This window comes from Triticum aestivum, chromosome 2D (assembly GCF_018294505.1).
Source record: "Triticum aestivum cultivar Chinese Spring chromosome 2D, IWGSC CS RefSeq v2.1, whole genome shotgun sequence".
Classification (NCBI taxonomy): Eukaryota; Viridiplantae; Streptophyta; class Magnoliopsida; order Poales; family Poaceae; genus Triticum; species Triticum aestivum.
In genome coordinates, this window is record NC_057799.1 from 241,148,666 (window position 1) to 241,158,294 (window position 9,629).

The window sequence follows — 9,629 nt, forward strand, 5'->3', positions numbered from 1 at the left end:
GAGGCCCTTGATGAACTTGACAGCAGAGCCGGCCGGGATGGTACAGACGGCTTCCACTTCCGCCCACTTGGTGAACTTGTCAATGGCGACGTAGAGATAGCGGTAGCCTCCTGGCGCCCGAGGGAACGGGCCTAAGATGTCCAGCCCCCAGACCACGAACGGCCACATGAGCGGGATGGTCTGGAGGCCCTGAGCCGGCTGGTGATTTTGCTTGGCGTGGAATTGGCAAGCTTCGCAGGACTTCACCAGCTCGGCTGCGTTGTTCAGTGTTGTAGGCCAGTAGAATCCACTGCGAAATACCTTGCCGAGGAAGGTCCGTGACGACGAGTGGTGCCCACAGTCCCCACCATGTATGTCAACCAGCAACTCCCTTCCTTGATCGCCGGAGATGCAGCGCAGCGTGACATCATTCGGTCGTTTGCTGTACAACTCGCCGTCTTGGATACAGTATGCCGTGGCCTGCCGGGCCACGCGCTCCGCGTCCTCTTCCTTCTCTGGCAGCATCCCTTGCATCAGGTACTCCTTGAAGTCCTTGGTCCAGCATTCCTCCTGGGGCTCGAGCGCCAAGAGCAGCCGAGCTCCTGAGGTCGGGCCACAAGTTGGGGCTCCCGTGGCTGGAGGCTGTGGGAGCTCCTCCCGAGGCTGAGTTGTGCTTGGCGGTGGTGTAGCTGATGGCTTGAAGAGCCGCTCCTCAAAGACGCCGGGCTCTTGCGGTTGCCGCTTGGATGCTCTCCTCGCGATGTCGTCGGCTTCCTTGTTGGTGCCCCGGGGCACGTGCTGCAGCTCCAGGCCCGGGAACTGCTTTTCCATCTTACGCACCTCCGCGAGGTATGCCTCCATATGCTCGTCCTTCGGCTCGTATACCTTGTTGGAGAAGTTGACGAGGAGCTGCGAGTCGCCTCTGACGGCAAGGCGCTTCACCCCTAGAGCTGCCGTGGCCTTCAGGACAGCTATGAGGCCTTTGTATTCCGCGATATTGTTGGAGACCTTCTCGCTGTGCTGAAAGCAGAGTTGCACGGCGTAGTAGAGCTTATCTTGAGTGGGTGAGATGAGCAGTGCTCCAGCCCCCGCGCCTTGGTGCGCGAAGGCGCCATCAAAATACATGACCCAGCCGTCTGGAGCCTCGCTCCCTGGTGAGGTGGACCGGTCTTCGCCTTCCTCAACTGTCGGGGCATCCGCCCATTCTGCCACAAAACCAGCGAGTGCGGCCCCCTTGATGACCCTAGTAGTGCTGAACTACAACTGGAATGCTTGCAGCTCGATGTTCCACTGAGTGACCATTCCAGCTGAGTTGGGGCTCCTGAGCACCCTCTCCAATGGGTAGGCTGAGACAACCTTGATGGGGTGGCCCTGGAAGTAGTGTCACAGCTTGCGTGAGGCAACCAAGAGTGCGAGCAGGAGTTTCTGAGGCATGGGGTAGCGTGCCCTTGCGTCCCGCAGAGTTGCACGGCGTAGTAGAGCTTATCCTGAGTGGGTGAGATGAGCAGTGCTCCAGCCCCCGCGCCTTGGTGCGCGAAGGCGCCATCAAAATACATGACCCAGCCGTCTGGAGCCTCGCTCCCTGGTGAGGTGGACCGGTCTTCGCCTTCCTCAACTGTCGGGGCATCCGCCCATTCTGCCACAAAACCAGCGAGTGCGGCCCCCTTGATGACCCTGTAGTGCTGAACTCCAACTGGAATGCTTGCAGCTCGATGTTCCACTCAGCGACCCTTCCAGCTGAGTTGGGGCTCCTGAGCACCCTCTCCAATGGGTAGGCTGAGACGACCTTGATGGGGTGGCCCTGGAAGTAGTGTCACAGCTTGCGTGAGGCAACCAAGAGTGCGAGCAGGAGTTTCTGAGGCATGGGGTAGCGTGCCCTTGCGTCCCGCAGCACGGTGCTGACGAAGTACACCGGGTGTTCGACGAGGGCTGGCACACTGTCCAGGCCCGGGTCCTGCGGAGATTGGGCCATCTCCTGAGGTGGAGAGGTTCCTGAGACCTGACTGCCTTCAGGAGTTTCTGCGACGTTGTCCTGCCGAGCTTGGTCTTCTGTTGCTGAGGCCTTTGCTGCGCCTTGCACCACTTTAGCTCTGGCTTGGCGCAGCGCGCCCTTGGCTTGGCGCTCCTCCCGAACCGCCACCAGCGCCGCGCTGGCAGAGTACAGGGTGGCGGCAAGGTAGAGTACTAGGTGCTTGAGAGGCCGTGGTGCCACCATCACCAGAGGGCTGGTAAGGTATTTCTTGAGGTCTCTGAAGGCTTGGTCGGCCTCCGGGGTCCACTTGAACGGGCCCTTCTTCTTCATGAGCTTGAAGAAGGGTAGGGCGCGCTCTCCCAGCTTGGAGATGAAACGCTCCAATGCGGTCACCCGCCCTGCTAGCTTCTGCATCTCTCTGAGGGTCTATGGTGGGATCATGTCCTCGATGGCCTTGATCTTCTCCGGGTTTGCCTCGATCCCTCTGTGGGATATGAGGAATCCCAGCAGCTTGCCGGAGGGGACGCCGAACACGCACTTCTCCAGGTTAAGCCTCAAGTTAACTTGGCGGAGGCTCTCGAAGGTCTCCTCCAAGTCTTGAATCAATGTCCTCGCCTCGCGAGACTTTACCACTATGTCGTCGACGTAGGCCTCTGTGTTTTTCCCGAGCTGCCGCCCCAGGGCGATGTGCATCAGCCGCTGAAAAGTCGCGCCCGTGTTGCGTAGCCCGAAGGGCATGCAGGTGTAGCAGTACACCCCACATGGTGTCAGGAAGGCTGTCTTCTCCACATCTTCCACCGCCATCTTGATCTGATGATACCCTGAGAACGCATCTAGGAAGCACAATAGGTCGCACTCCGCGGTGGAGTCGACGATCTGGTCGATGCGCGGGAGCGGGAACGGATCTTGGGGGCAGGCTTTATTAAGGTTGGTGAAGTCGACGCACATCCGTTCCTTCCCGCCCTTCTTCGGCACTACGACGGGGTTCGCCAGCCATTCGGGATATCGAACTTCGCGAATGGCACCCGGCGCCTCCAGCTTGCGGGTCTCGTGGATGATGAAGGCCCTGTTCTCAGTGGACTACCGTCTCGCTCGCTGCTTCACGGGGCGTATGTTGGGGCATACCCTAAGATGATGTTGAACCACCTCCCTCGGGACCCCTACCAGCTGATTGGGCTCCCACGCGAATATCGCCTTGTTCGCACGCAAGAACCTCACCAAGGCCTCCTCTTGACCTCGGTCAAGGCCGGTGCCTATGGTAAAGGCGGCTCCCGAAGACCCGTCCTCGTTGACCGGCACCTGTTTGGTTTCCGCCTTGTCTTGGGTGAACAGCTGCTTCTTCTTGGTAGGCGCGGCCTGCTTGGCTTCGGGGGTACCGGCGCCGGCGGGCTGTGCTACCACCGCGGTCTTGAAGGCAAGCGTGGGTTTCGTCATGGCCTCCTTAGCGTCCCCCTTGATGGTGAGGACGCCCTTGCTCCCAGGCATCTTCATGAGGTTGTAGGCCGGGTGAGTCGCTGCCATGAACTGAGCGAGAACTGGGTACCCGAGGATGGCATTGTACGGGAGACCGATGCGGACGACGTCGAAGTCCACCATCTCGGTGCGGTAGTTGTCGCGTGTGCCGAAGGTGGCGGGGAGGCGGATCTGCCCCAGAGAGTGGGCAGCTCCACCACCAACTACTGAGAAGGGCTTGCTGAGGCTGAGCCGCTCGAGCGATACGTGAAGAAGGCTGAAGGCTTCGACGGAGAGCAAGTTGAGGCCGGCACCACCGTCGATGAGGATCTTGGTAACAGCCATGTTGCAGATGGTGGGCGTGCAGAGCATTGGGATCATGCCCGAGCTGGCGGTGTAGTCGGGGTGGTCTTCTGAGCCGAAAGTGAGGTCGGCCTCTGGCGTAGCCCCACCCGGCGGAGCCCCCGGGCGCTTGGAGGTGGCCCCGATCTAAAGGAGGAATGGCTTGACGTGGCGATCTGAAGGCGGTGCTTGAGAGCCGCCCAGCAGGGCCGCGACTGCGTGGCGCGCCGGCGCCGCGTAGCGGGCAGCAAAGAGGTCGCGGAGCTCCCCCCAGGACGCCACCATGGATCCAGGGAGGTTGAGCAGCCAGGCGCGTGGCTCGCCGGCGAGGGCCATGGGGAACCAGTTGGCCATGATCTTGTTGTCGCCTCCGGCCTCGAGGACAGCCTCCTCGTACGCGAGCAGGGACGACGACGGGTCTGCCGCGCCGTCGTAATGCGGCGGCATCTCTGGCTTGAACTTGGTCGGCCACCGCTCCCGCCGTAGTGTGGGGGCCAGGGCTCGGTACCCAGACGCCCCGTTGTCGTTGTCGGCCACAGAGGTGGATGGCGGGGCACCTGCCATGGGGGCGAAGTGCGGCAACGTGGGGCGCAGTCTGGTGGAGAGGAGCTACGGCGCACCCCTACCTGGCGCGCCAAATGTCGGATGTGGGGTTTCGGCAAACCCTTAAGTCGAACACTGGGGTGCGCGCGAAGTCTTTCCCTCCTACCGATCCACGCCCTAGCTCGCTAAGATCTCGCGGACGAACTCAACGAACCCGCAACACAGAAAGACACTAGATTTATACTGGTTCGGGCCACCGCTGTGGTGTAATACCCAACTCCAATGTGTGTGGTGCTGGATTGCCTCTTGGGCTGATGATGAACAATACAAGGGGAAGAACAGCCTCCTGAGGTTGAGGCGTTCTTGTGCTTGTCGAACTTGTGCGGGTGAGGACTCGACACCTCTACTGTGGTGGATAGTTCTACTTATATAGGCCCTGGTCCTCTCCCCAAATATTGAGCGGGAAGGGAGCCAACAACGGCGGGCAAATTTGAAGGGGGACAGCTAGTACAAGCTATCCTGACAAAAGTGGTCTTCGCCTGCGAAAGGCTCTAGTGCTGACGCCGTCTTGGGCTCCACGATGACCTCCCCCCTGCCGTCCTTCTGGTCTTGGTCTTGTTGCACCGATATGGCAACCTTTGCCTGATGCCTCGGTACTCCTCGCCTGCGCTTGCCTCCTTAGCGCCAAAGAGGAAACAAGGACGCTGCGCGCGCTGGCGCCCACCTGGTGCCGATCGTCATGGCTCACACCACGAGAGCCTCATGAGGTTTGCCCCGCCTTCATATCTCCGCTCCTCGTGAGCCCGCCTAGCTAGGCCACTCCTGAGGAGGTCTTGCGTCGTCCGCCTCGCGAGGCTTGGCCCCTCGCCAGGGTCTTGGATGCCTTGTTGATGAAGATGGGCCGTACGGCCCACTGACTTAGCCACGCCGTGGGCCGCAGGCAGGCAAGTCTGGGGACCCCCGTTCCCAGAACGCCGACAGACGCAAGATACATGAAACAGAAGCTGGACACTTCATAGCATTGTACAAATTTATCTCGCTGAGAAATTACAGTATGTACTATACTAGTACTATATAAAGAGTTAGGTATCGCGCGGTGTCCAGAAAATATGGTGATAGTGTGAGGTGGGCAATGTAATCACTGAGCCTGCGTGTTTTCACTGCTTTCACACTCCTCCGCTTTAAGAATGGAGAAAATTGTAATCTAGTAGTACCTCTTTCGCCGAAAGCGTGGGACATCCAGTAGTCGTACCATGTCAGTAATAATGACCAATGAGCCGTCAAATCACATAGACCCAGCTGTAACTTGGACGGACGAAGCAACCATCACTCTTGAATCCGCTTCTCCCTTCAACGCAGGTGCCTGTGAGAGGTCGCGTCCGCTCTGCCTGGGCATGAATGCGGCACCGATTCTTTGGAGCGGCGCTAAATCGTTTCGGGCGGGAAGCACGCGCGGGCGATGGAGGGGCTTTGGTTGGGCTAGGCTGGTCAGGAGCGGGCATGGCAGCTGTCCGCCTGTCCCGACCGGACGCCCGGAAACGAGAGGATGCACCGACTCTCACAGCTAAATCGTACATTACACACCATCTCTCTGTAGGAGTAGGTCTATGGGGACCCCGACTCATAAGTCGTGATCACCGAATGCACGTGTACAGTGATCCCAGAGATCAATGCTCACTGAACACACAGAAGCTGAATAACAAGAGTCTTACATCCATACATACCATATTACACAAGTAGGGCCATTATGGTCCAGTCTTGAGTATAACTTCGCAGCGGAAATCTTCATCGATAACTTGGACTCATGCCATCTGCCTTAACCCTACAGGCATTCTGACTGGGAAGTGTCCTAGCTCGCATGTTCGTCACTGAAGTATTCTTCATCATATCCTGTTCTTTCATGCCTGCCCAATAAAATAACCAGTGGCAAGCCAATGAGTACTTTGAATGTACTCGCAAGCAACCCATGTTTTGGTTCAAGTCACAATAATGCATGATATAGGTAAATTTTTGCAGAAAGCTAGTTTTGAGTGCTATGACATGTTCAACAACTTGCATAGCATGCATCATGAGAATTCAAGTTACCCTGAGGACAGGTTACAGATATCAACATAAATGGAGTGGGCACCAACCCAACTCAATCATGTCAAGTCCTTTGAGTTGACCCAAGTAGTTCTTTCCACTCATCCATACACACTCACCAGGTTTCGTAAACATGTGGACGTAGCCCAAGAGCGGTTACCCAACTGTCCTTGACCGTGGACACAGCTATTCGAATAGTTTTACACTCTGCAGAGGTTGCACACTTTACCCACAAGATCCGGGGAACTTCCGTGTCATCCACGACCCGCGGTACCTTAAGTACCCGGGGTAAGCACCCGATCACTATCTTTCCCTAGACGACACTAACATGGAGTCCACTCAATTGTTAGTAACCCCCGTGCCCAACATTTCACATCTTACAATTATGGAGCCTCGCTCCCATATTTATCACATACCACTGGCACGGGGTACCAACGGTGTGTCCGGTGCCCCATAAAAATGTTCTTGGCCGCCCTACCTGGCACAACCCCGTCCCGAGAGAGCGCACCAACAACTCTTCCATCACTAGTAATGCAGGCTCCGATCTAGTATCGGCCTAGGTAATCAATAATGCCCTTTCCCATATAAGGGTAGTGTGGTTGCGCATGTAAGGTTGGAATAACGGTCGCAACTTAAACCAATCCGTTTTTGAAACCACACTCACATATCCTTCTCCGGTACACCACTTATTTGTCAAGTGGTTACCTAGATCAACATCTCCCTCAGGCATTAGTGGCACCCGCGGGGTTTTCATAAAGTCTTTGGGAGCATACTTGCCTCCATTACCATGCATACCCGTCCCATTTGCGTAGCATCTAATTTAGCATCCTATCTACTCCCACCCGCATAACCCTCATAGGAAGGTAGGGTCATGCACAATGAAAGTATCAACAAGGAAGCAACAAAGGCAATCCACCGAAGTGGTTACCATCTTATCATGATTCCGATGCAACAATAATAAAGTGCTATATGACATGCATAAAAGGGGGTTTCATAGACATGGTCAAAGGGCTGCTTGCCTGGTTCATCAGAGTCTTGAAATCTTCTGGTCCTTCTCCAAGTACTCCGTCTACTTCGTCAACTAACGCCGGAAGCAACCATAATAAGCAACACAACAAGGCAGAAAATAAAAGTGCTCTAAAAATATTAATTTGACTTTTCTAGGACATCTCTGGTTATATGAAAATAACCAGAGTGGTTTCATTGGAATTGGGTCAGTGGATATTTCTAAACATTTTGATATGATGGAATCAAGGGGTTTATGGATTTGCAAGAAGTGTACAGAAATATATTTTTGAAAAATGAGCAAAGGCACCCATTTAACAAAGGATGATTTTAGAAGCATCTAGGAGTTGGTTTCACTGGATTTGGAGTTCAAATGATTTTCCTATGAATTTGCAAAGTTGACAAGTATGAAGAAATGGCTCATTATTTTGTGTGGTACAGAAAGTATTAATAAAAATGTTCATAAACTAAGTTATGAACTCAAGAGCATCTAGGAATTTGAATCATGGCATTTGGATCAAGGATGATCTCTCTGTGATTTTCTAAAGTTCATCACAGAAATAGGAAAATAGGGTTTCACGAAATATGTGTGAAGAGAAGTTTCCTGGAAAAATGTGCAAACAGCACCATGTGATAGATCATGATTTATGGATCCCCTAGAAATTTGAATCATCAAATTTGGAGTTAATTTGATTTATTTAAGTGCTTTTGAAGTCTATTGGGAAAAAGAAAAAGGAAAAGGGGGCTTTACCCTTATCATGCGCGCAAGGCGAGAGATAGGCAGCGGGGCGGCCCAGCTGCTCGGCCGCGCGCGGGCTGTCGACGCAGGAGGCGCACTCGAGGGAGTACGCCTTCCCCGAGCGAAGGCGGTGGCAGGCAGAGCCCGTCTCCACTTAACGGGGCGGGGCGAGGCCCACTAGCCAGCGGCTCCGCCTTGCTGGCTGACTGACAGGGGGCCCCGGCTGTCGGGTTCGTCTCCCTCCCCCCGCTCGAACAGATCAGCGGCAGGAGCGACTTGCCATCGCTCGCGCCGGCGACCCAGGCAGCCTCCGGCGACGTTCCACCCACCTGCGCGGTCAGCGCGAAGGGGCGCATCCATCCATGGGTCACACGCATGCCGGAGAGGACCAGGTCAAGGAGAACGCCGACCGTGGCGGACGTGGCCGATGGCGATGGCGGCGGCGGTGCTCCGGTCGTCGGGAGGAGTAACCGGAGTGCGGGGGAGCTCCGTGGGGCCAGTAGAGATGCAAAGTAACCCATAGGTGGGGAGGAGGGGGCCCGGAAGACGAGAATTTAGGCGGTGGTCGGCGGCTCGGCTCCGGCCATGGACGAGGTTGGAGGGCGCAAGGAGGGGAGTGGGTTGGTCCAGGGGATGCACAGGAGGGAGATAGAGACAAAGGAGTAGAGAGGGGGCTCGGGGGTGGCCTTAAATAGAAGGGGGAGAGGTGCACCGTAGACGGGTGCGCCGGCGAGGTCGTTGCCGTTGCTAGGGGTCATGAGGGCTCGCGTGTGCGTGTCCGGGGCGTTTGTAGAGATGGTCTACGGCCAGGGGAAGGGAGAGAAGGAGCGGGGAGAGCTCCGGGTGGAGCCACGAGCTCGCACGCGCATTGGCGGCTCGGGCGGCTCTGGGCACGCGCGGCATGGGCAGGACAGAGAGGGGAACAAGGGGGCCAGCATGGTGGCGTGTTGCGGACGTCGAGGCACCTCGACTAGCGCAAGGGGGAGGCTCGAGGTGGTCGGGGGACGCAGCATCAATGGTCGGGAGCATGCTGAAGTGCTCCAGAGCGCGCAAATGGCCGGCACCCGCGGCTTTTTCTCACGTCCTCATGCGCCCACTTGCGTCTGGCAGCTGCAAGGGGGAGTAAACAATGTGGCAATGGCATTGGATGCCCTGGGAATCCATTGGAGGGGAGAGGGAGTTGAGAGAGAATGGAAATGCTGCTATCCAGAGAGGGAAAAAGAGCTTTTCACCCCCCTTCATCATGGCTTCTCGGGCAGGGAAAGATGCAGGGGGTTAGAGGAGTATCACATGAGGCTGTGGTACAAATTTGGACTCAAGGAGATTAGTGGAAATGGACAAAACATGCATTTTAAATTTCTGCCAGAAGGTGTTTGATATAGGTTTGGGCAAGCAAATGGACTTCCCCTGTCAGAAGGTGTTTGCCAGAAGGTGTCATGAGAAAATAAGAGGTTCCACCAAGATTGAGTTCATTTGGGCAAAGTTGCCAATGCAACTTTTTTAAACCATAGAAAT